General features: G+C 49.3%; 1 pseudogene; it reads right to left on the bottom strand.

The window, feature by feature from the left end:
• Window positions 1-10,319: 10,319 nt before the first annotated feature.
• On the bottom strand, window positions 10,320-12,140 carry LOC146058426 (general transcription factor II-I repeat domain-containing protein 2 pseudogene; annotated as a pseudogene).
• Window positions 12,141-22,850: the final 10,710 nt, after the last annotated feature.

Below are 22,850 nucleotides of genomic sequence, written 5' to 3'. Positions count from 1 at the left end.
GCTGACAAGCGAGGAGAGGAGCCGCTCACCAGTTCACCAGCCGCAAGAGGGAAGCGCCGCCGTCCATCCGAAGACGCCGCCCACTGCCAGCAGCGCCGTACAAGTTAGGAGGAGAGGCGCTGACAAGAGGGGAAGGGAGCCGCCTCTTTGCAGCCGCCCACAAACCAGCTGAGACGCAGGAGAGTGAGACGCCCCATCCACGCCCCTCTACACCCGGGCTCCGCCTGCCTCACTAGCAGCGCTGCCTGCGGGAGACGGGAGGAGGCGTGGGGAAGGTAACCTGCTGAGGGTGAAGCCGCAGCCCACCTGCCAGGGAGGCCCTGTTGCCCAGCAGGCACATACTGCTTCCCCACCTACCGCCCAGCATTAAAGCCTGTGCCCCTTTACACCCAGGTACTACCTGCGGGAGACGGGAGGAGGCACCTTCAGGCTTAAAGCCAAGCAAGAAAGAGACTTACGGGCATCATCCCTATAACAGCTGCCAGATCGGGTGAGCTAATGTTGCTTATGCACTCTAACACCATAGGATCCCCGGACACTTATATCGGCTCCACTTAAAGACAGCGAGCTGTAATAGAAATAGCCTAATAGCTTCCTACTGCACAGGACAGGAGACTATGTAGCAATTGCCCCCTGGGCTTACAGCCAAACGATTATAGGAAAGCACAGAAAGTTTCAATCATCTAAGGGAAAGATAGGCTATTGTAACTAAACTCAGTGGTTTAAATACTTTGTGTGATTAATATCACACATTAAAGGGACAGAGACATAGACTTCTACAGTGCTAGGAACACCTAGGAACATCTGCTACCAATCAAAACAGCTGTTGCTGGGCAGGAAAGAAAGGGTGTCTCGAGCCAGTTGATTTTCCCGCTCAGCTGGCCTCAGGGACAGGTCAGCTGACCCTGCTGAAGGAGTATAAAAGGGCTGTCAATACAGCACGGAGGGAGATCTGGATACACCTCTCCCCAGTGCTCCCCCCTGTGCCTGGCCAGCCGGAGCTGTAAGCATCTGAGCTGTAGACAAGCGGCCAGGCACGGGGGGGGGGGAAGGAGAAGAGAAGCCAGAAGGGGTGCCTTCAAGCTTCTCTGGAAGGAAAGCCGCTGAAGGAGCCGCTGACAGGGTGCTGAAGGACGCTGCCCCTCAGAGACGCTGCTGCCGGGGAGAAGCCGAAGGACGTCCCTCTAACGCCCATCACAGAAGGCTCTGTCCAGTTGGGGAAGGAACTGCTCACCGCCCACCGACCAGCTGTTCCCAAACGCCGCTGTTTGAAGCCAGAAGCCGCCGCTTAGCACTAGGGAAGCGCTGCCCCTGTCACGCCCCCTCTACACCCTGGTGACATACTGTAGGCAGTCACCAGCGGGAGATGGGAGGAGAGGTGCTGACAAGCGAGGAGAGGAGCCGCTCACCAGTTCACCAGCCGCAAGAGGGAAGCGCCGCCGTCCATCCGAAGATGCCGCCCACTGCCAGCAGCGCCGCACAAGTTAGGAGGAGAGGCGCCGACAAGAGGGGAAGGGAGCCGCCTCTTTGCAGCCGCCCACAAACCAGCTGAGACGCCAGGAGAGTGAGACGCCCCATCCACGCCCCTCTACACCCAGGCTCCGCCTGCCTCACTAGCAGCGCTGCCTGCGGGAGACGGGAGGAGGCGTGGGGAAGGTAACCTGCTGAGGGTGAAGCCGCAGCCCACCTGCCAGGGAGGCCCTGTTGCCCAGCAGGCACATACTGCTTCCCCACCTACCGCCCAGCATTAAAGCCTGTGCCCCTCTACACCCAGGTACTACCTGCGGGAGACGGGAGGAGGCACCTTCAGGCTTAAAGCCAAGCAAGAAAGAGACTTACGGGCATCATCCCTATAACAGCTGCCAGATCCGGTGAGCTAATGTTGCTTATGCACTCTAACACCATAGGATCCCCGGACACTTATATCGGCTCCACTTAAAGACAGCGAGCTGTAATAGAAATAGCCTAATAGCTTCCTACTGCACAGGACAGGAGACTATGTAGCAATTGCCCCCTGGGCTTACAGCCAAACGATTATAGGAAAGCACAGAAAGTTTCAATCATCTAAGGGAAAGCTAGGCTATTGTAACTAAACTCAGTGGTTTAAATACTTTGTGTGATTAATATCACACATCAAAGGGACAGAGACATAGACTTCTACAGTGCTAGGAACACCTAGGAACATCTGCTACCAATCAAAACAGCTGTTGCTGGGCAGGAAAGAAAGGGTGTCTCGAGCCAGTTGATTTTCCCGCTCAGCTGGCCTCAGGGACAGGTCAGCTGACCCTGCTGAAGGAGTATAAAAGGGCTGTCAATACAGCACGGAGGGAGATCTGGATACACCTCTCCCCAGTGCTCCCCCCTGTGCCTGGCCAGCCGGAGCTGTAAGCATCTGAGCTGTAGACAAGCGGCCAGGCACGGGGGGGGGGGGGAGAAGAGAAGCCAGAAGGGGTGCCTTCAATCTTCTCTGGAAGGAAAGCCGCTGAAGGAGCCGCTGACAGGGTGCTGCAGGACGCTGCCCCTCAGAGACGCTGCTGCCGGGGAGAAGCCGAAGGACGTCCCTCTAACGCCCATCACAGAAGGCTCTGTCCAGTTGGGGAAGGAGCTGCTCACCGCCCACCGACCAGCTGTTCCCAAACGCCGCTGTTTGAAGCCAGAAGCCGCCGCTTAGCACTAGGGAAGCGCTGCCCCTGTCACGCCCCCTCTACACCCTGGTGACATAGGCAGTCACCAGCGGGAGATGGGAGGAGAGGTGCTGACAAGCGAGGAGAGGAGCCGCTCACCAGTTCACCAGCCGCAAGAGGGAAGCGCCGCCGTCCATCCGAAGACGCCGCCCACTGCCAGCAGCGCCGCACAAGTTAGGAGGAGAGGCGCCGACAAGAGGGGAAGGGAGCCGCCTCTTTGCAGCCGCCCACAAACCAGCTGAGATGCCAGGAGAGTGAGACGCCCCATCCACGCCCCTCTACACCCGGGCTCCGCCTGCCTCACTAGCAGCGCTGCCTGCGGGAGACGGGAGGAGGCGTGGGGAAGGTAACCTGCTGAGGGTGAAGCCGCAGCCCACCTGCCAGGGAGGCCCTGTTGCCCAGCAGGCACATACTGCTTCCCCACCTACCGCCCAGCATTAAAGCCTGTGCCCCTTTACACCCAGGTACTACCTGCGGGAGACGGGAGGAGGCACCTTCAGGCTTAAAGCCAAGCAAGAAAGAGACTTACGGGCATCATCCCTATAACAGCTGCCAGATCGGGTGAGCTAATGTTGCTTATGCACTCTAACACCATAGGATCCCCGGACACTTATATCGGCTCCACTTAAAGACAGCGAGCTGTAATAGAAATAGCCTAATAGCTTCCTACTGCACAGGACAGGAGACTATGTAGCAATTGCCCCCTGGGCTTACAGCCAAACGATTATAGGAAAGCACAGAAAGTTTCAATCATCTAAGGGAAAGCTAGGCTATTGTAACTAAACTCAGTGGTTTAAATACTTTGTGTGATTAATATCACACATTAAAGGGACAGAGACATAGACTTCTACAGTGCTAGGAACACCTAGGAACATCTGCTACCAATCAAAACAGCTGTTGCTGGGCAGGAAAGAAAGGGTGTCTCGAGCCAGTTGATTTTCCCGCTCAGCTGGCCTCAGGGACAGGTCAGCTGACCCTGCTGAAGGAGTATAAAAGGGCTGTCAATACAGCACGGAGGGAGATCTGGATACACCTCTCCCCAGTGCTCCCCCCTGTGCCTGGCCAGCCGGAGCTGTAAGCATCTGAGCTGTAGACAAGCGGCCAGGCACGGGGGGGGGGGGGGAGGAGAAGCGAAGCCAGAAGTGGTGCCTTCAAGCTTTTCTGGAAGGAAAGCCGCTGAAGGAGCCGCTGACAGGGTGCTGCAGGACGCTGCCCCTCAGAGACGCTGCTGCCGGGGAGAAGCCGAAGGACGTCCCTCTAACGCCCATCACAGAAGGCTCTGTCCAGTTGGGGAAGGAGCTGCTCACCGCCCACCGACCAGCTGTTCCCAAACGCCGCTGTTTGAAGCCAGAAGCCGCCGCTTAGCACTAGGGAAGCGCTGCCCCTGTCATGCCCCCTCTACACCCTGTGACATAGGCAGTCACCAGCAGGAGATGGGAGGAGAGGTGCTGACAAGCGAGGAGAGGAGCCGCTCACCAGTTCACCAGCCGCAAGAGGGAAGCGCCGCCGTCCATCCGAAGACGCCGCCCACTGCCAGCAGCGCCGCACAAGTTAGGAGGAGAGGCGCCGACAAGAGGGGAAGGGAGCCGCCTCTTTGCAGCCGCCCACAAACCAGCTGAGACGCCAGGAGAGTGAGACGCCCCATCCACGCCCCTCTACACCCGGGCTCCGCCTGCCTCACTAGCAGCGCTGCCTGCGGGAGACGGGAGGAGGCATGGGGAAGGTAACCTGCTGAGGGTGAAGCCGCAGCCCACCTGCCAGGGAGGCCCTGTTGCCCAGCAGGCACATACTGCTTCCCCACCTACCGCCCAGCATTAAAGCCTGTGCCCCTCTACACCCAGGTACTACCTGCGGGAGACGGGAGGAGGCACCTTCAGGCTTAAAGCCAAGCAAGAAAGAGACTTACGGGCATCATCCCTATAACAGCTGCCAGATCGGGTGAGCTAATGTTGCTTATGCACTCTAACACCATAGGATCCCCGGACACTTATATTGGCTCTACTTAAAGACAGCGAGCTGTAATAGAAATAGCCTAATAGCTTCCTACTGCACAGGACAGGAGACTATGTAGCAATTGCCCCCTGGGCTTACAGCCAAACGATTATAGGAAAGCACAGAAAGTTTCAATCATCTAAGGGAAAGCTAGGCTATTGTAACTAAACTCAGTGGTTTAAATACTTTGTGTGATTAATATCACACATCAAAGGGACAGAGACATAGACTTCTACAGTGCTAGGAACACCTAGGAACATCTGCTACCAATCAAAACAGCTGTTGCTGGGCAGGAAAGAAAGGGTGTCTCGAGCCAGTTGATTTTCCCGCTCAGCTGGCCTCAGGGACAGGTCAGCTGACCCTGCTGAAGGAGTATAAAAGGGCTGTCAATACAGCACGGATGGAGATCTGGATACACCTCTCCCCAGTGCTCCCCCCTGTGCCTGGCCAGCCGGAGCTGTAAGCATCTGAGCTGTAGACAAGCGGCCAGGCACGGGGGGGGGGGGGAAGGAGAAGCGAAGCCAGAAGGGGTGCCTTCAAGCTTCTCTGGAAGGAAAGCCGCTGAAGGAGCCGCTGACAGGGTGCTGCAGGACGCTGCCCCTCAGAGACGCTGCTGCCGGGGAGAAGCCGAAGGACGTCCCTCTAACGCCCATCACAGAAGGCTCTGTCCAGTTGGGGAAGGAGCTGCTCACCGCCCACCGACCAGCTGTTCCCAAACGCCGCTGTTTGAAGCCAGAAGCCGCCGCTTAGCACTAGGGAAGTGCTGCCCCTGTCACGCCCCCTCTACACCCTGGTGACATAGGCAGTCACCAGCGGGAGATGGGAGGAGAGGTGCTGACAAGCGAGGAGAGGAGCCGCTCACCAGTTCACCAGCCGCAAGAGGGAAGCGCCGCCGTCCATCCAAAGACGCCGCCCACTGCCAGCAGCGCCGCACAAGTTAGGAGGAGAGGCGCCGACAAGAGGGGAAGGGAGCCGCCTCTTTGCAGCCGCCCACAAACCAGCTGAGACGCCAGGAGAGTGAGACGCCCCATCCACGCCCCTCTACACCCGGGCTCCGCCTGCCTCACTAGCAGCGCTGCCTGCGGGAGACGGGAGGAGGCGTGGGGAAGGTAACCTGCTGAGGGTGAAGCCGCAGCCCACCTGCCAGGGAGGCCCTGTTGCCCAGCAGGCACAAACTGCTTCCCCACCTACCGCCCAGCATTAAAGCCTGTGCCCCTCTACACCCAGGTACTACCTGCGGGAGACGGGAGGAGGCACCTTCAGGCTTAAAGCCAAGCAAGAAAGAGACTTACGGGCATCATCCCTATAACAGCTGCCAGATCGGGTGAGCTAATGTTGCTTATGCACTCTAACACCATAGGATCCCCGGACACTTATATCGGCTCCACTTAAAGACAGCGAGCTGTAATAGAAATAGCCTAATAGCTTCCTACTGCACAGGACAGGAGACTATGTAGCAATTGCCCCCTGGGCTTACAGCCAAACGATTATAGGAAAGCACAGAAAGTTTCAATCATCTAAGGGAAAGCTAGGCTATTGTAACTAAACTCAGTGGTTTAAATACTTTGTGTGATTAATATCACACATCAAAGGGACAGAGACATAGACTTCTACAGTGCTAGGAACACCTAGGAACATCTGCTACCAATCAAAACAGCTGTTGCTGGGCAGGAAAGAAAGGGTGTCTCGAGCCAGTTGATTTTCCCGCTCAGCTGGCCTCAGGGACAGGTCAGCTGACCCTGCTGAAGGAGTATAAAAGGGCTGTCAATACAGCACGGAGGGAGATCTGGATACACCTCTCCCCAGTGCTCCCCCCTGTGCCTGGCCAGCCGGAGCTGTAAGCATCTGAGCTGTAGACAAGCGGCCAGGCACGGGGGGGGGGGGGGAAGGAGAAGAGAAGCCAGAAGGGGTGCCTTCAAGCTTCTCTGGAAGGAAAGCCGCTGAAGGAGCCGCTGACAGGGTGCTGCAGGAGGCTGCCCCTCAGAGACGCTGCTGCCGGGGAGAAGCCGAAGGACGTCCCTCTAACGCCCATCACAGAAGGCTCTGTCCAGTTGGGGAAGGAGCTGCTCACCGCCCACCGACCAGCTGTTCCCAAATACCGCTGTTTGAAGCCAGAAGCCGCCGCTTAGCACTAGGGAAGCTCTGCCCCTGTCACGCCCCCTCTACACCCTGGTGACATAGGCAGTCACCAGCGGGAGATGGGAGGAGAGGTGCTGACAAGCGAGGAGAGGAGCCGCTCACTAGTTCACCAGCCGCAAGAGGGAAGCGCCGCCGTCCATCCGAAGACGCCGCCCACTGCCAGCAGCGCCGCACAAGTTAGGAGGAGAGGCGCCGACAAGAGGGGAAGGGAGCCGCCTCTTTGCAGCCGCCCACAAACCAGCTGAGACGCCAGGAGAGTGAGACGCCCCATCCACGCCCCTCTACACCCGGGCTCCGCCTGCCTCACTAGCAGCGCTGCCTGCGGGAGACGGGAGGAGGCGTGGGGAAGGTAACCTGCTGAGGGTGAAGCCGCAGCCCACCTGCCAGGGAGGCCCTGTTGCCCAGCAGGCACATACTGCTTCCCCACCTACCGCCCAGCATTAAAGCCTGTGCCCCTCTACACCCAGGTACTACCTGCGGGAGACGGGAGGAGGCACCTTCAGGCTTAAAGCCAAGCAAGAAAGAGACTTACGGGCATCATCCCTATAACAGCTGCCAGATCGGGTGAGCTAATGTTGCTTATGCACTCTAACACCATAGGATCCCCGGACACTTATATCGGCTCCACTTAAAGACAGCGAGCTGTAATAGAAATAGCCTAATAGCTTCCTACTGCACAGGACAGGAGACTATGTAGCAATTGCCCCCTGGGCTTACAGCCAAACGATTATAGGAAAGCATAGAAAGTTTCAATCATCTAAGGGAAAGCTAGGCTATTGTAACTAAACTCAGTGGTTTAAATACTTTGTGTGATTAATATCACACATCAAAGGGACAGAGACATAGACTTCTACAGTGCTAGGAACACCTAGTGAAGGCCAGCAGAGAGACTTATATTTAGACAGGTTGCTTACTAATCCATTCACACCTTCAGTAGTCCAAGGGCCCCAACGCGCGCCAACAAGTGTATTTATATGTAGTGATTGTTATGCTGGCCAGCGCATGGTAACTTTTTGTGTAACTGCATGCATTAATATATGTATAGGAAATATAGAGAGTGTAGTTATTAATTGAATATATATGTCATGCAAGGTTACTGTGTAAAGTCATATTCTGCTTGTTCTAATGTTGAAGTCATTAATTGAAGCCGTATGTTATGTAAAAGTTATTTAGTGAATTTTAAATGTTTTCACTGTAAAGTTATGCTTATTGCTTTAAGAAAGTAAACTTACCTTTTTATAAATACGGTTGTACCTCTGTTCGTTTAGAGCCTTAAAGGAAATAAGTATAATATCAGTATTATTTATGTGGTAGCCACATACCTGCAGGTGAAAAGGTGGTTACACTGTCCTTTGCTATAATTATCGCATATATTTGTTTTGTCATAAAATAACATGAATGTAATCGTTAAAAATATAACTATATATCGGGAATAATAACTGTATATAGCGGGCATAATACTATGTATAATCATGTACTATATAATAATGAATGTAACTGTTAAAAATATAACTGTATATAATGGGAATAATAACTGTATATAGCAGGCATAATGCTATGTATAATCATGTACTGTATAATAATGAATGTAATTGTTAAAAATATAACTGTATATAACGGGAATAATAACTGTATATAGCGGGCATAATACTGTGTATACATGTAATCATGTACTGTATAATCATGACATTTTTGGGATTGCTTGATAAAAATCTTTCAGGATTTACTGTGAGGTCAAATCCTGACCTGGTCGAGTGCTGGAAGTGATAGAGTCGCGAGTCACTTGCAGAGGTGTAAAAGTGATTTTGATTTGGGACTCCGCGGATCCAAGGCCTGGTAGGATGAAGGGGGATGATCAACTCAATAAGCAGTACTGTGGCAGTAAGTTACTGCTTGATGACATCCAGGAGTAGCACTTATGTGCCCAAAGAAGGGTCACGCCGTAAGGTCTGCCAGCGTCGCTGGATCATTGGATGGGCAATATACACTGTTTCTCATTTTTTGAAAGCCTCAGTCTGTTTATATAGAGGCTCCTGTTGTCATTAACCAGATTTTTAAAGTGTGTCCATTTCTGGGTCTATCTTGTTTTAGGCACTTAGAAGTGGGGTTTGGCTGGAGGGATGTATATTATCTTAATTTTTTTTTTGGTCATAAAATAACATGAATGTAATCTTTAAAAATATAACTGTATATAATGGGCATAATAACTGTATATAATGGGCATAACACTGTGTATAATCATGTATTGTATTATCATGACATTTTGGGGGATTGCTTGGTAAAAATGTTTCAGGATTTACTGTGAGGTCAAATCGTGACCTGGTCGAGTGCTGGAGGTGATAGAGTCGCGAGTAACTTGTATAGGTGTAAAAGAAATTTTGATTTTGGACTCCGCGGATCCAAGAAGAAGAAGGGGGATGAGCAAATCAGTACTGTGGCAGGAAGTGACTGCTTGATGACATCCAGGAGTAGCACTTACCTGCCCGAAGAAGAATCATGCCGTGAGGTCGGCCAGCATCGCTGGATCGTTGGATGCGTAATATGCACTGTTTCTCATTTTTTGAAAGCCTCAGGGTGAGATTGTCTAAGGTAAAAACCCCGTTATCTGGGTTTTTACCGCATTTCGGGATGCTCTAAGCATCCCCCGCTGGGTTACCGCGGCGGGTGGCATCGCCTGAAAAATCTGGCGTTGCCCCATAGAAGCCAATGGGCTTCTAACGCGAACCCACTGCCGCCCCGCACGGACCCCCGCCGCCCAGCACGGACCCCCGCCGCCCCGCATTGCCCCCTCACCTGTGTCCGGGCAGCACAGAGCTGTGCTGCCTGGACTTGTGACCTCCTCCCTGCACTGATCCTCTTCCGGGTGCAGGGAGGAGGAGAGCCCGGCGCAGCAGCGCCGGGTGTGGGAGGGAGGGGAGAGCCGCCGGGAACTGCTGTTACCCGGCGACTCTCACCGCAAAGGACAGCTCTTAAAGCAAGAGCTGTCCTTTGCTATAATTATTGCATATATTTGTTTTGTCATAAAATAACATGAATGTAATCGTTAAAAATATAACTATATATCGGGAATAATAACTGTATATAGCGGGCATAATACTATGTATAATCATGTACTATATAATAATGAATGTAATTGTTAAAAATATAACTGTATATAACGGGAATAATAACTGTATATAGCGGGCATAATACTATGTATAATCATGTACTGTATAATAATGAATGTAATTGTTAAAAATATAACTGTATATAACGATAATAATAACTGTATATAGTAGAGATGTGCACCGGACACTTTTTCGCGTTTTGGGTTTTGGGTTTTGGGTTCTGATTACCTTCAGGTTTTGGGTTCTAATGGGTTTTGCCAAAACACCCCCTAAAGCAGGGGTGTCCAAACTTTTTGCATAGAGGGCCGATTTGGTGAGGTGAAAATGTGTGGGGGCCGACCATTCAGCCTGAACCATGATTCACATCAGAAGACTAAAATAACTTGTCTTACCTGCTCTAATGTGAAGGGTGAAACTGAGATCTTGACTGCAGTAAATAGGACAGGTCTGGCTCAAAGACCGTGGTTTTGATACGCAAGATGTCACGCAGGTGAGAGTCACTTAGTCTTGACCTCACATGGCTTTTGTTGTGGTTCATAACCGAGAATGTCTTCTCACACAAGTATGTCGAGCCAAACAAGCTCAGCATTTTCTTGGCAAATATTCGAGTCTCTTGGAACCTGCCTTTATCCAGCTGGCGGTAAAAGCTGACAAGAGGGAGCTGTTGGTACCGACTGCGACTCTCTGCATCACACTGCAACTCAATGAGCTCCAGCTGCAGGTGGTCTGGAGCGTCATCAGGAACTACAGAGAAAGGAGAGGAAAAAAGTGCGATCTCCTCTTCAATTGCTGCAAAATCCTGAAAGCGTTTTTTAAATTCCTCAGCCATAGATAAGATGTCTGCTGCATACCTCCTCATTTGCTCACTGATGTTTTTCTCTGGAAAACTTGTCATTATTTCCTGCAGTGATGGGAAATGTGTGGTATTGGGCGGCATTTTTGACAGGTGTCCTTGGAAAAGTTGCAGCTTGGTACCAAAAGCTTTGATGTGCGAATACAGTTGGCTTACCACTGCATTTTGCCCCTGAAGGTTTGTGTTCAGTACATTCAGATGTTGTGTTATGTCAACTAAAAATCCAAAATCAGCCAGCCAAACAGGATCAGATAGTTCTGGCATCGTCTGTCCCTTATTTGACAAGAATTGTCCGATTTCTTTCCTAAGAGAGTAGAAGCGCTGCAGGGCAGACCCCCGACTGAGCCATCTTACATCGTTGTGATATACAACATCTCCGTATTCAGCCTGGATGTCGAGTAGAAACTGTTGAAACTGGCGGTGGCACAGGGCTCTGGAGCGAATATAATTAATAGTCTTTATCACCGGTTTCATAACATGATCATATTTCAGATGTTTGGCACAGAGAACTTGTTGGTGAATAATACAGTGGAGTTTTATAGCTTTTCCACCTTCTTCGCTGACTTTGTTACAGACTAAGGTTGATAATCCACTTCGCTCGCCAGCCATGGCAGGTGCACCATCCGTAGTAATCCCAGTGACTTTATTCCACGGTAGTTTCATGTCATCTACGGCAGAACAAACAGAAGCAAATAAATCTGTTCCTCTTGTTTGGTCCTTAAGGCTCTGCAGGTCAAGTAGCTCTTCACTCACATTCATTTCACTGTCCACTCCTCTCAAAAAAATCAGTAACTGAGCGGTGTCAGATGCATCTGTGCTTTCGTCACAGGCTAATGAAAAAAACTCAAACTCCACTCCTTTTGACTCTAACTGTCTCTTAATATCAGATGAAACATCTTCAATTCTCCGTACTATAGTGTTACGAGCCAGGCAAACATTGGCAAACTCTTGCTTCTTCTCAGGACAAATGTTCTCCACTATTTTCATCATGCAGTCTTTGATAAATTCACCCTCAGTAAAAGGTTTGCAGTGCTTGGCAATCAGAGTTGCCACCTCGTAGCTCGCCTTTGTGGCATTTTCATTTGACTCACGGGCTCTTGTGAAAAAGCACTGCTGTGTCCTTAAATCAGCTTCCAGTTGCTTCAATTTTTCACTGCGCTTTTTCCCAGTTAGCTGGTCATAGTTGGGATGTTTTGTCTGGTAGTGCCTCTTGATATTGAACTCCTTGAAAACAGCCACACTCTCTTGGCAAATTAGGCAGACACAGTTGTTTCGTATTTCAGTGAAAAAATACTGCAATTTCCACTTGTCCTGGAAGCGTCGGCCCTCGCAGTCAACTTTCCTTTTTTTCATTAGCGTCGCCATTTTAGAAATGTGCAGGAAAGTTTCACACAAGAGTCACACAGCGAGAGTGCGGTCACAGGTCTGCTGAAATAAAAAATTGTTTTTTTTTTATATCACAGTAGGAATGTAGCGCTGTGAAGCCACTATAGGAGTGATTCTAATTCCCCTTCACTGTATGTCACCCAGCCTACCCCCCACTCTGCCCACATTTAATGTATTTCCCCCAGCCTGCTCCCACCTTCTCTGTATGTCCCCACTCTGCCCCCATTCAGTGTATTTCCCCCAGCCTGCTCCCAGGTAAAGAAGTGCAGTGGGGCCCCTACTTTACAAAAATTATTCAAAATCAGCTCCCAATTCCATAGTTCAAATGTTTAGTTCAGGGGTTCTCAAACTATTTTACTCTGGGACCCCATCAGACAATAAAAATAATGACAGGACCCCAGTAAGTTACTGCAGAAGGTCATCACGTCACATGTGTGGTCAGCAGACAGCGCATACACGGCAGCATTGTGGAGGCACAAAATGATGTGAGGAGTCTAACATAACAGACAACTCAACAGGTTTTTCAGACTCCTTGAATCACTGACTGAGATTAGAAAATTCATATATATATATTCAAACCACTGGCTAAAACGCTGGGATGCTGTGCTGGGTGCCCTTACTAATGGATAGTGTAGGATGGATGGAGGGTATGGCACTCGCAGACATAAATGACACTTGCAAGCAGGTAGGCTGCTGACTACCTGCTTGCAAGTGTCATTTTATGTCTGCAAGTGCCATACCCTCCATCCATTATATATACACACACACACATGTTGTAATTCAGCCTACCGGTGAGGTAAAGATAATATGCGGTGATGATACAGACAGCGGCACTCAGCGGGAATTTGTAAAATAAATATCTTTGTTGATGAAACATAACCAACGTTTTCAGGGTCAGAAGCAACCCCTTTCTCAAGGTATTCCCGCTAATTGCCGCTGTCTGTATCATCACAACATATTTTATATATATATTAAATATGACCAGGAGAGTGCATAAAAAGTGCAGGCTGCCTTACTTGCAGCCAGCACTACAGTAGAGAGCCTCACTGGACTGGGAAGATCCCACCTCCTGCACAGCCTGTGTGCAGAAGGGAGAAGGGAGGGAGAGCAGCGCTGCAGATTGGAGGACAGGGTTCCCCTTAATTCAGCCCTGCTAACCCCCATGTACACAGCTATATTGGACTTGCAAGCAAAGAGATGGGTGCGCAGTAGCAGCGCTGCTGCCATCTCTCCCTCCCCTTCATACTGGAGAGGAGACATGCCGGCTCACAGCGTCACCCTCCTCTGCATGCTGCCATTCCTCCCCCTCCCCTCCCTCCCGGCATTCAGCGCATACAGAAAAAGTTGCCCGCAGGAGGAGAGATGAAGCTGAGCGCGGGCGGGGGACGGACACTATACTTACAGCGGCTGCCGACAGGGTGTACAGCCGTGCACAAGGTACTGCGCACGCCACGCTCAGTCACTCCCCTTCTCCCAACTTCAGTCCCGCGTTGTGCGCAGTGCGCACTGAGCATCCAGCCTGCTTCCGGCTGGATGCTGAGCCTGCGGGGCGGGCCACTTAAAATGACACAACGGGCCGCGATTGGCCCGCGGGCCGGACTTTGGCCATGCCTGCCCTAAAGGTTTTGGGTTTTGGGTTCTGATTTTTTTGAAAAAAGCATAAAAATGGTTAACATTGCATAATTTAGGTGTTTTTTTGCTCCTATGCTATTATTAACCCCATCAGCTTTCTTCTCCACTCATTTACAGTCTATTCTGAAGACCTCACACCTCACAATATTGTTTTTAGGCCAAAATGTTGCACCGAGGTAGCTGGATGACTATGATAAGCAAGACAAATGGGCGGCACAAACACGTGGCCCATCTAGGAGTGGCACTGCAGTGGCAGATAGAAAAACTAGGCCCCAAAGAGCACATTATTCAAAAGAAAAAAAGAGGTGCAAGATGGAATTGTCCAAGGGCCCTCCCACCCAAACTAGGCCCCAAAGAGCACATCATTCAAAAGACAAAAAAGAGGTGCAAGATGGAATTGTCCTACGGCACTCCCACCCAAACTAGGCCCCAAAGAGCACATTATTCAAAAGACAAAAAAGAGGTGCAAGATGGAAGTGTCCAAGGGCACTCCCACCCAAACTAGGCCCCAAAGAGCACATTATTCAAAAGACAAAAAAGAGGTGCAAGATGGAAGTGTCCAAGGGCACTCCCACCCAAACTAGGCCCCAAAGAGCACATTATTCAAAAGACAAAAAAGAGGTGCAAGATGGAATTGTCCTACGGCACTCCCACCCAAACTAGGCCCCAAAGAGCACATTATTCAAAAGATAAAAAAGAGGTGCAAGATGGAAGTGTCCAAGGGCACTCCCACCCAAACTAGGCCCCAAAGAGCACATTATTCAAAAGACAAAAAAGAGGTGCAAGATGGAATTGTCCTACGGCACTCCCACCCAAACTAGGCCCCAAAGAGCACATTATTCAAAAGACAAAAAAGAGGTGCAAGATGGAATTGTCCTACGGCACTCCAACCCAAACTAGGCCCCAAAGAGCACATTATTCAAAAGACAAAAAAGAGGTGCAAGATGGAATTGTCCTACGGCACTCCCACCCAAACTAGGCCCCAAAGAGCACATTATTCAAAAGACAAAAAAGAGGTGCAAGATGGAATTGTCCTTGGGCCCTCCCACCCACCCTTATGTTGTATAAACAGGACACGCACACTTTAACAAACCAATCATTTCAGCCACAGGGTCTGCCACACGACTGTGGCTGAAATGTTTGGTTCGTTTGGGCCCCCACATCACAAGCTGCCATTTAATATGTCCCTGCACAAACTGGCTCTACAGAGGCAAAAGGTCGTCCTCATCCTCATCCAGCGATTCCTCACCACCATCAGTATCTTGTTCTTCCTCACCCTCACAGAGTATTAATTCGTCCCCGCTGGAATCCACCACCACAGGTTCCTGTGTACTTTGTGGACGCTGGTCTTTCTCGTAGAATTGATAATTCATTTTTATGAACATCATCTTCTCCACATTTTTTGGAAGCAACCTCCTACGCTTATTGCTGACAAGGTTCCCAGCTGCACTAAAAACTCTTTCGGAGTACACACTGGAGGAAGGGCAACTGAGGTAATATAGAGCCAGTTTGTACAGGGGCTTCCAAATTTCCTTTTTTTTCTGCCAGTACTGGTAAGGACTCTCTGACATGCCTACTTGGGTGCTGTCACCCATATAATCCTCCACCATTCTGTCAATGGTGATAGCATCATAGGCAGTGGAAGTAGACATGTCAAAAATTGTTGGAAGGTCCTTCAGCCCAGACCAAATGTCCAAACTTGGTCCTTTATCACCACCAGCGGGGGGTTTAGGAAATCGCAGTTGTTTCCTTGCAGAACCAGTTGCTGGAGAAAATGAAGGAGAAGGTGCTGCTGAGTCACTTTCCACTTCAGAAGATGACAGTTTTCTAACCAGCAGTTCTTTGCACTTCTGCAGGCTTGTGTCCGCCGGAAAGAGTGACACCACGTAGGCTTTAAACCGAGGATCGAGCACGGTGGCCAAAATGTACTCCTCTGATTTCAAAATTTGTACCACCCTCGAATCCTGGCAAAGCGTATGAAGGACTTCATCCACAAGTCCCACATGCTTAGAGGACTCGCTCCGTCTCAGCTCCTCCTTCACTTTCTCCAACTGTTTCTGCAAAAGCCTGATGAGGGGAATGACCTGACTCAAGCTGGCAGTGTCTGAACTGACTTCACGTGTGGCAAGTTCGAAGGGTTGGAGAATCTTGCACAACACTGAAATCATTCTCCACTGTGCTTGAGTCAGGTGCATACCCCCTCCTTTGCCTATGTCATAGGTGGATGTATAGGCTTGAATGGCCCTTTGCTGCTCCTCCATCCTCTGAAGCATATAGAGGGTTGAGTTCCACCGCGTTACGACCTCTTGCTTCAGCTGATGGAGGGGCAGGTTCAACAGTGTTTGCTGCTGCTCCAGTCTTTGGCATGCAGCCGCCGAATGACGAAAGTGGCCACAAATTTTTCGGGCCACCGAAAGAGTCCCCTGCACAGCTCTGTTGTCTCTTAGAAAACTCTGGACCACCAAATTTATCGTGTGAGCAAAACAGGGCACATGCTGGAATTTGCCCTGCTTTAATGCCCGCACGATATTGCAGGCATTGTCTGACACCACAAATCCCCAGGAGAGTCTAAGAGGGGTAAGCCATTGCCCAATGATTACCCTCAGTTTCTGTAAGAGGTTATCGGCGGTGTGCCTCTTACGGAAAGCGGTTACACACAACGTAGCCTGCCTAGGAAGGAGCTGGCATTTCCCAGGTCCTACTACTGGTGCTGCTGCTGTTGTTGCTGCTGGACAAGGTGATTCATCTACCCAGTGGGCTGTCACGGTCATGTAATCCCTAGTCTGCCCTTTTCCACTTGTCCACATGTCCGTTGTTAAGTGGACAGTGGGTATGACCGCATTTTTCAGGGCACTGAGAACACTTTTATGCACTTTACTGTACAGCTTCGGTATCGCCTGTCTAGCGAAGTGGAATCTTGACGGTATTTTGTAACGGGGACACACTAAGTCCATCAATCGTCTAAATCCTACTCCAGCAGTTATGGACACCGGAAGCACATCTAATACAATCAGATCTGCTAAGGCCTCAGTTACCCGCTTTGCCATTGGATGACTGCTGTCATACTTCATCTTCATGGCAAAGGACTGTTGGACAGTCAATTGCTTAGTGAAAGAAGTGTTCCGACTTCCCCTCCGGGATGATGAATGACTCCCAGCAGCAACAGCAGCAGCGGCAGCAGTAGGAGGCGTAGCAATGCAGGATCCTCCAGAAGAATCCCGGATAGGAGAGGAGTCAGTCAGGCAAGTAACATGGCCTATAGGACTACTCCCAATCCTCATTGAGGAAGAAATTGACGAGGAGGGACTTTGCGGTGTAGTTGGGCACGTGGACACAACAGGACAAAGGGATTTAGTTGTCCCTGGACTGTGTACATTCTTAGCCACAGTTTCTGAACTAAACAGCAACTTATGAATGCTCTTCAAGTGACGTAGAAGGGAGGATGTCCCTAGGTGGGAAACGTCCTTACCCCTGCTTATTTGAGCTTTGCATAAGCTACATATGGCAAAACAATTGTTGGACGGTTTGGGATAAAAATAATTCCAGACCAAAGAGGTGGATTTATTGGTCTTCTGTCCAGGCATGGTGATGCCCTTTGGGATCTCACGGACAACAACTGTCTTGCCCGGTGCCTCATTTAAGCAAACCGCATCAGCATCGTCCTCCTCGTCAATTTCTCCCTCAGCACCAGCTTCATCAATATCCTCCTCCTGGTGTACAACACTGACACCTTCATTATCGACATCTGCAACTGCACTGTCTGTGATCCTTCCAGCACATGCAGAGGGTGTGCTGCGAATGCTGAAAGGAGCATCCTCTTCCCGTACAGTGATGGGAAGGTCAGGCATCGCAACCACCAACACCCTTGGACTCTCCACTGGGATTTGTGATACCATGTCTTCTTTGGAAGGCAGAGTTGTTTGCTGGATTTTTGTTGGTGACACCTTAAATCTCTTAAATTTTAAAGTGGGAGAAGGAGGAGGAGGAGGAGGAGGAGGAGGACTTTGATCATCTTGTGAAGCTGAGCCACTAGTCATGAACATAGGCCATGGCCGTAGCCGTTCCTTGCCACTCCGCGTTGTAAATGGCACACTGGCAACTTTAAGTTTCTCCTCCAATGATTTGCTTTTTCTTTTTAAGGGCCTTTTACTCAACTTTGGCTTTTTGGATTTTACATGCCCTCTACTTTGACACTGGGCATCGGCCTTGGCAGACGACGTCGATGGCATTTCATCGCCTATGTCATGATGACTAGTGGCATCAGCTTCAGAAGCATGACGAAGTGGCTCCTCATCTTTTCCTTTTTTTTTATCCTCCATATTTTGGATATCTAACGGTAGGCAGCGGTGTCAGCAAACTGGATACCGAGATATCAGCTGGTTGTTGTCACTATCCAGTGACAACAGCAGCAAGATACAAAAGTGGATATATATCAGTAACACAACAAGTGGCGTCAGCAAACCAGAGTTATGTACTGCGATATCTAACGGTAGGCAGCGGTGGCAGCAAACTGGATACCGAGATATCAGCTGGTTGTTGTCACTAGCCAGTGACAACAGCAGCAAGATACAATATTTATTTTGTGGATAGTTACACTGGTAGGTAACACAACAAGTGGCGTCAGCAAACCGGAGTTATTTACTGCGATATATGTAACGGCAGCAGTGGCAGCAAACTGGATACCCAGATATCAGCTGGTTGTTGTCACTAGCCAGTGACAACAGCAGCAAGATACAAAAGTGGATACACTGGTAGGTAACACAACAAGTGGCGTCAGCAAACCGGAGTTATTTACTGCGATATATGTAACGGCAGCAGTGGCAGCAAACTGGATACCCAGATATCAGCTGGTTGTTGTCACTAGCCAGTGACAACAGCAGCAAGATACAATATTTATTTTGTGGATAGTTACACTGGTAGGTAACACAACAAGTGGCGTCAGCAAACCGGAGTTATTTACTGCGATATATGTAACGGCAGCAGTGGCAGCAAACTGGATACCCAGATATCAGCTGGTTGTCACTAGCCAGTGACAACAGCAGCAAGATACAATATTTATTTTGTGGATAGTTACACTGGTAGGTAACACAACAAGTGGCGTCAGCAAACCGGAGTTATTTACTGCGATATATGTAACGGCAGCAGTGGCAGCAAACTGGATACCCAGATATCAGCTGGTTGTTGTCACTAGCCAGTGACAACAGCAGCAAGATACAATATTTATTTTGTGGATAGTTACACTGGTAGGTAACACAACAAGTGGCGTCAGCAAACCGGAGTTATTTACTGCGATATATGTAACGGCAGCAGTGGCAGCAAACTGGATACCCAGATATCAGCTGGTTGTTGTCACTAGCCAGTGACAACAGCAGCAAGATACAAAAGTGGATACACTGGTAGGTAACACAACAAGTGGCGTCAGCAAACCGGAGTTATTTACTGCGATATATGTAACGGCAGCAGTGGCAGCAAACTGGATACCCAGATATCAGCTGGTTGTTGTCACTAGCCAGTGACAACAGCAGCAAGATACAATATTTATTTTGTGGATAGTTACACTGGTAGGTAACACAACAGGTGGCGTCAGCAAACCGGAGTTATTTACTGCGATATATGTAACGGCAGCGGTGGCAGCAAACTGGATACCCAGATATCAGCTGGTTGTTGTCACTAGCCAGTGACAACAGCAGCAAGATACAATATTTATTTTGTGGATAGTTACACTGGTAGGTAACACAACAAGTGGCGTCAGCAAACCGGAGTTATTTACTGCGATATATGTAACGGCAGCAGTGGCAGCAAACTGGATACCCAGATATCAGCTGGTTGTTGTCACTAGCCAGTGACAACAGCAGCAAGATACAATATTTATTTTGTGGATAGTTACACTGGTAGGTAACACAACAGGTGGCGTCAGCAAACCGGAGTTATTTACTGCGATATATGTAACGGCAGCGGTGGCAGCAAACTGGATACCCAGATATCAGCTGGTTGTTGTCACTAGCCAGTGACAACAGCAGCAAGATACAATATTTATTTTGTGGATAGTTACACTGGTAGGTAACACAACAAGTGGCGTCAGCAAACCGGAGTTATTTACTGCGATATATGTAACGGCAGCAGTGGCAGCAAACTGGATACCCAGATATCAGCTGGTTGTTGTCACTAGCCAGTGACAACAGCAGCAAGATACAAAAGTGGATACACTGGTAGGTAACACAACAAGTGGCGTCAGCAAACCGGAGTTATTTACTGCGATATATGTAACGGCAGCAGTGGCAGCAAACTGGATACCCAGATATCAGCTGGTTGTTGTCACTAGCCAGTGACAACAGCAGCAAGATACAATATTTATTTTGTGGATAGTTACACTGGTAGGTAACACAACAAGTGGCGTCAGCAAACCGGAGTTATTTACTGCGATATATGTAACGGCAGCAGTGGCAGCAAACTGGATACCCAGATATCAGCTGGTTGTCACTAGCCAGTGACAACAGCAGCAAGATACAATATTTATTTTGTGGATAGTTACACTGGTAGGTAACACAACAAGTGGCGTCAGCAAACCGGAGTTATTTACTGCGATATATGTAACGGCAGCGGTGGCAGCAAACTGGATACCCAGATATCAGCTGGTTGTCACTAGCCAGTGACAACAGCAGCAAGATACAATATTTATTTTGTGGATAGTTACACTGGTAGGTAACACAACAAGTGGCGTCAGCAAACCGGAGTTATTTACTGCGATATATGTAACGGCAGCGGTGGCAGCAAACTGGATACCCAGATATCAGCTGGTTGTCACTAGCCAGTGACAACAGCAGCAAGATACAATATTTATTTTGTGGATACACTGGTAGGTAACACAACAAGTGGCATCAGCAAACCGGAGTTATTTACTGCGATATATGTAACGGCAGCGGTGGCAGCAAACTGGATACCCAGATATCAGCTGGTTGTTGTCACTAGCCAGTGACAACAGCAGCAAGATACAAAAGTGGATACACTGGTAGGTAACACAACAAGTGGCGTCAGCAAACCACAGTTAAAAATTTAATTACTGAGTCTGCGATATCTAACGGCAGCCAGTGGTGTCAGCAACAACAACAACTTAATTATTTTTTTTTATATTTTTATATATTTTTAATTTTTTTTTTATTTTTTTTTATATACTCTGAGAGGTAGGTACAAGGTAGTGGCACTGGCAACAACAGAGGTGACTGCCTGGTAGGTGTTTACAACCATATAACAGGTAGCCAGGCAGCACAAAAACCCTCTCTGGCAGCACAATAAAAATTATTAAACCCCCCTCTGTCTGTAGTATTCTGTAGCAGGCTAGCAGCAGCAGTGACACAATTAGAGATGAGCAGGCTATAGCAATATAGAAAGAAAACCCCCTCTGCGGCAGTACAATAAACCCCCCTCTGTCTGTAGTATTCTGTAGCAGCAGCAGTGACACAAATTACAGATGAGCAGGCTACAGCAATATAGAAAAAAAATCACTCTCCAGCAGCACAATAAAAATGATTAAACCCCCTCTGTACTTACAGCTCTTTAGCAGCAAGCAGCACAGTGACACACACAACGCTCCAGCAAACCCCCCTCACGGAGCAATAAATAAAACCCCCCTCTCTGGCAGCACTGCTGCCTGCTCTGCGTTGCCCCACAGAATGAAGATGGCGGCGGCGGGTCCCGGCTTTTATGTAATCCGGATCTCGCGAGAATCCGACGTCACCAATGTGACGTCGGGCCTCGATTTCGGCTCCGGGCCTGCGCGGGAGTCCGCGGACGTCCTGGATCCGGATTCGGATTCAGGACGTCCGTGCGGATCCGGATCTCGGAGATCCGGACCCGCTCATCACTAGTATATAGCGGGCATAATACTGTGTATACATGTAATCATGTACTGTATAATCATGACATTTTTGGGATTGCTTGATAAAAATCTTTCAGGATTTACTGTGAGGTCAAATCCTGACCTGGTCGAGTGCTGGAAGTGATAGAGTCGCGAGTCTCTTGCAGAGGTGTAAAAGTGATTTTGATTTGGGACTCCTCGGATCCAAGGCCTTGTAGGATGAAGGGGGATGAGCAACTCAATAATCAGTACTGTGGCAGTAAGTTACTGCTTGATGACATCCAGGAGTAGCACTTATGTGCCCAAAGAAGGGTCACGCCGTAAGGTCTGCCAGCGTCGCTGGATCGTTGGATGGGCAATATGCACTGTTTCTCATTTTTTGAAAGCCTTAGTCTGTTTATATAGAGGCTCCTGTAGTCATTAACCAGATTTTTAAAGTGTGTCCATTTCTGGGTCTATCTTGTTTTAGGCACTTAGAAGTGGGGTTTGGCTGGAGGGATGTATATTATCTTAATTTTTTTTTTTTGTCATAAAATAACATGAATGTAATCGTTAAAATTATAACTGTATATAATGGGCATAATAACTGTGTATAATGGGCAAAACACTGTGTATAATCATGTATTGTATTATCATGACATTTTGGGGGATTGCTTGGTAAAAATGTTTCAGGATTTACTGTGAGGTCAAATCGTGACCTGGTCGAGTGCTGGAGGTGATAGAGTCGCGAGTCACTTGTATAGGTGTAAAAGAGATTTTGATTTGGGACTCCGCGGATCCAAGAAGAAGAAGGGGGATGAGCAAATCAGTACTGTGGCAGGAAGTGACTGCTTGATGACATCCAGGAGTAGCACTTACCTGCCCGAAGAAGAATCATGCCGTGAGGTCTGCCAGCGTCGCTGGATCGTTGGATGCGTAATATGCACTGTTTCTCATTTTTTGAAAGCCTCAGGGGGAGATTGTCTAAGGTAAAAACCCCGTTATCTGGGTTTTTACCGCATTTCGGGATGCTCTAAGCATCCCCCGCTGGGTTACCGCGGCGGGTGGCATCGCCTGAAAAATCTGGCGATGCCCCATAGAAGCCAATGGGCTTCTAACGCGAACCCACTGCCGCCCAGCACGGACCCCCGCCGCCCCGCATTGCCCCCTCACCTGTGTCCAGGCAGCACAGAGCTGTGCTGCCTGGACTTGTGACCTCCTCC

Source organism: Crinia signifera, chromosome 2, assembly GCF_055691185.1.
Source record: "Crinia signifera chromosome 2, ASM5569118v1, whole genome shotgun sequence".
In the NCBI taxonomy this organism is placed as follows: domain Eukaryota; kingdom Metazoa; phylum Chordata; class Amphibia; order Anura; family Myobatrachidae; genus Crinia; species Crinia signifera.
The sequence above is the reverse complement of the archived record's forward strand: the minus strand, read 5'-3'. Positions and strand labels throughout refer to the sequence as shown.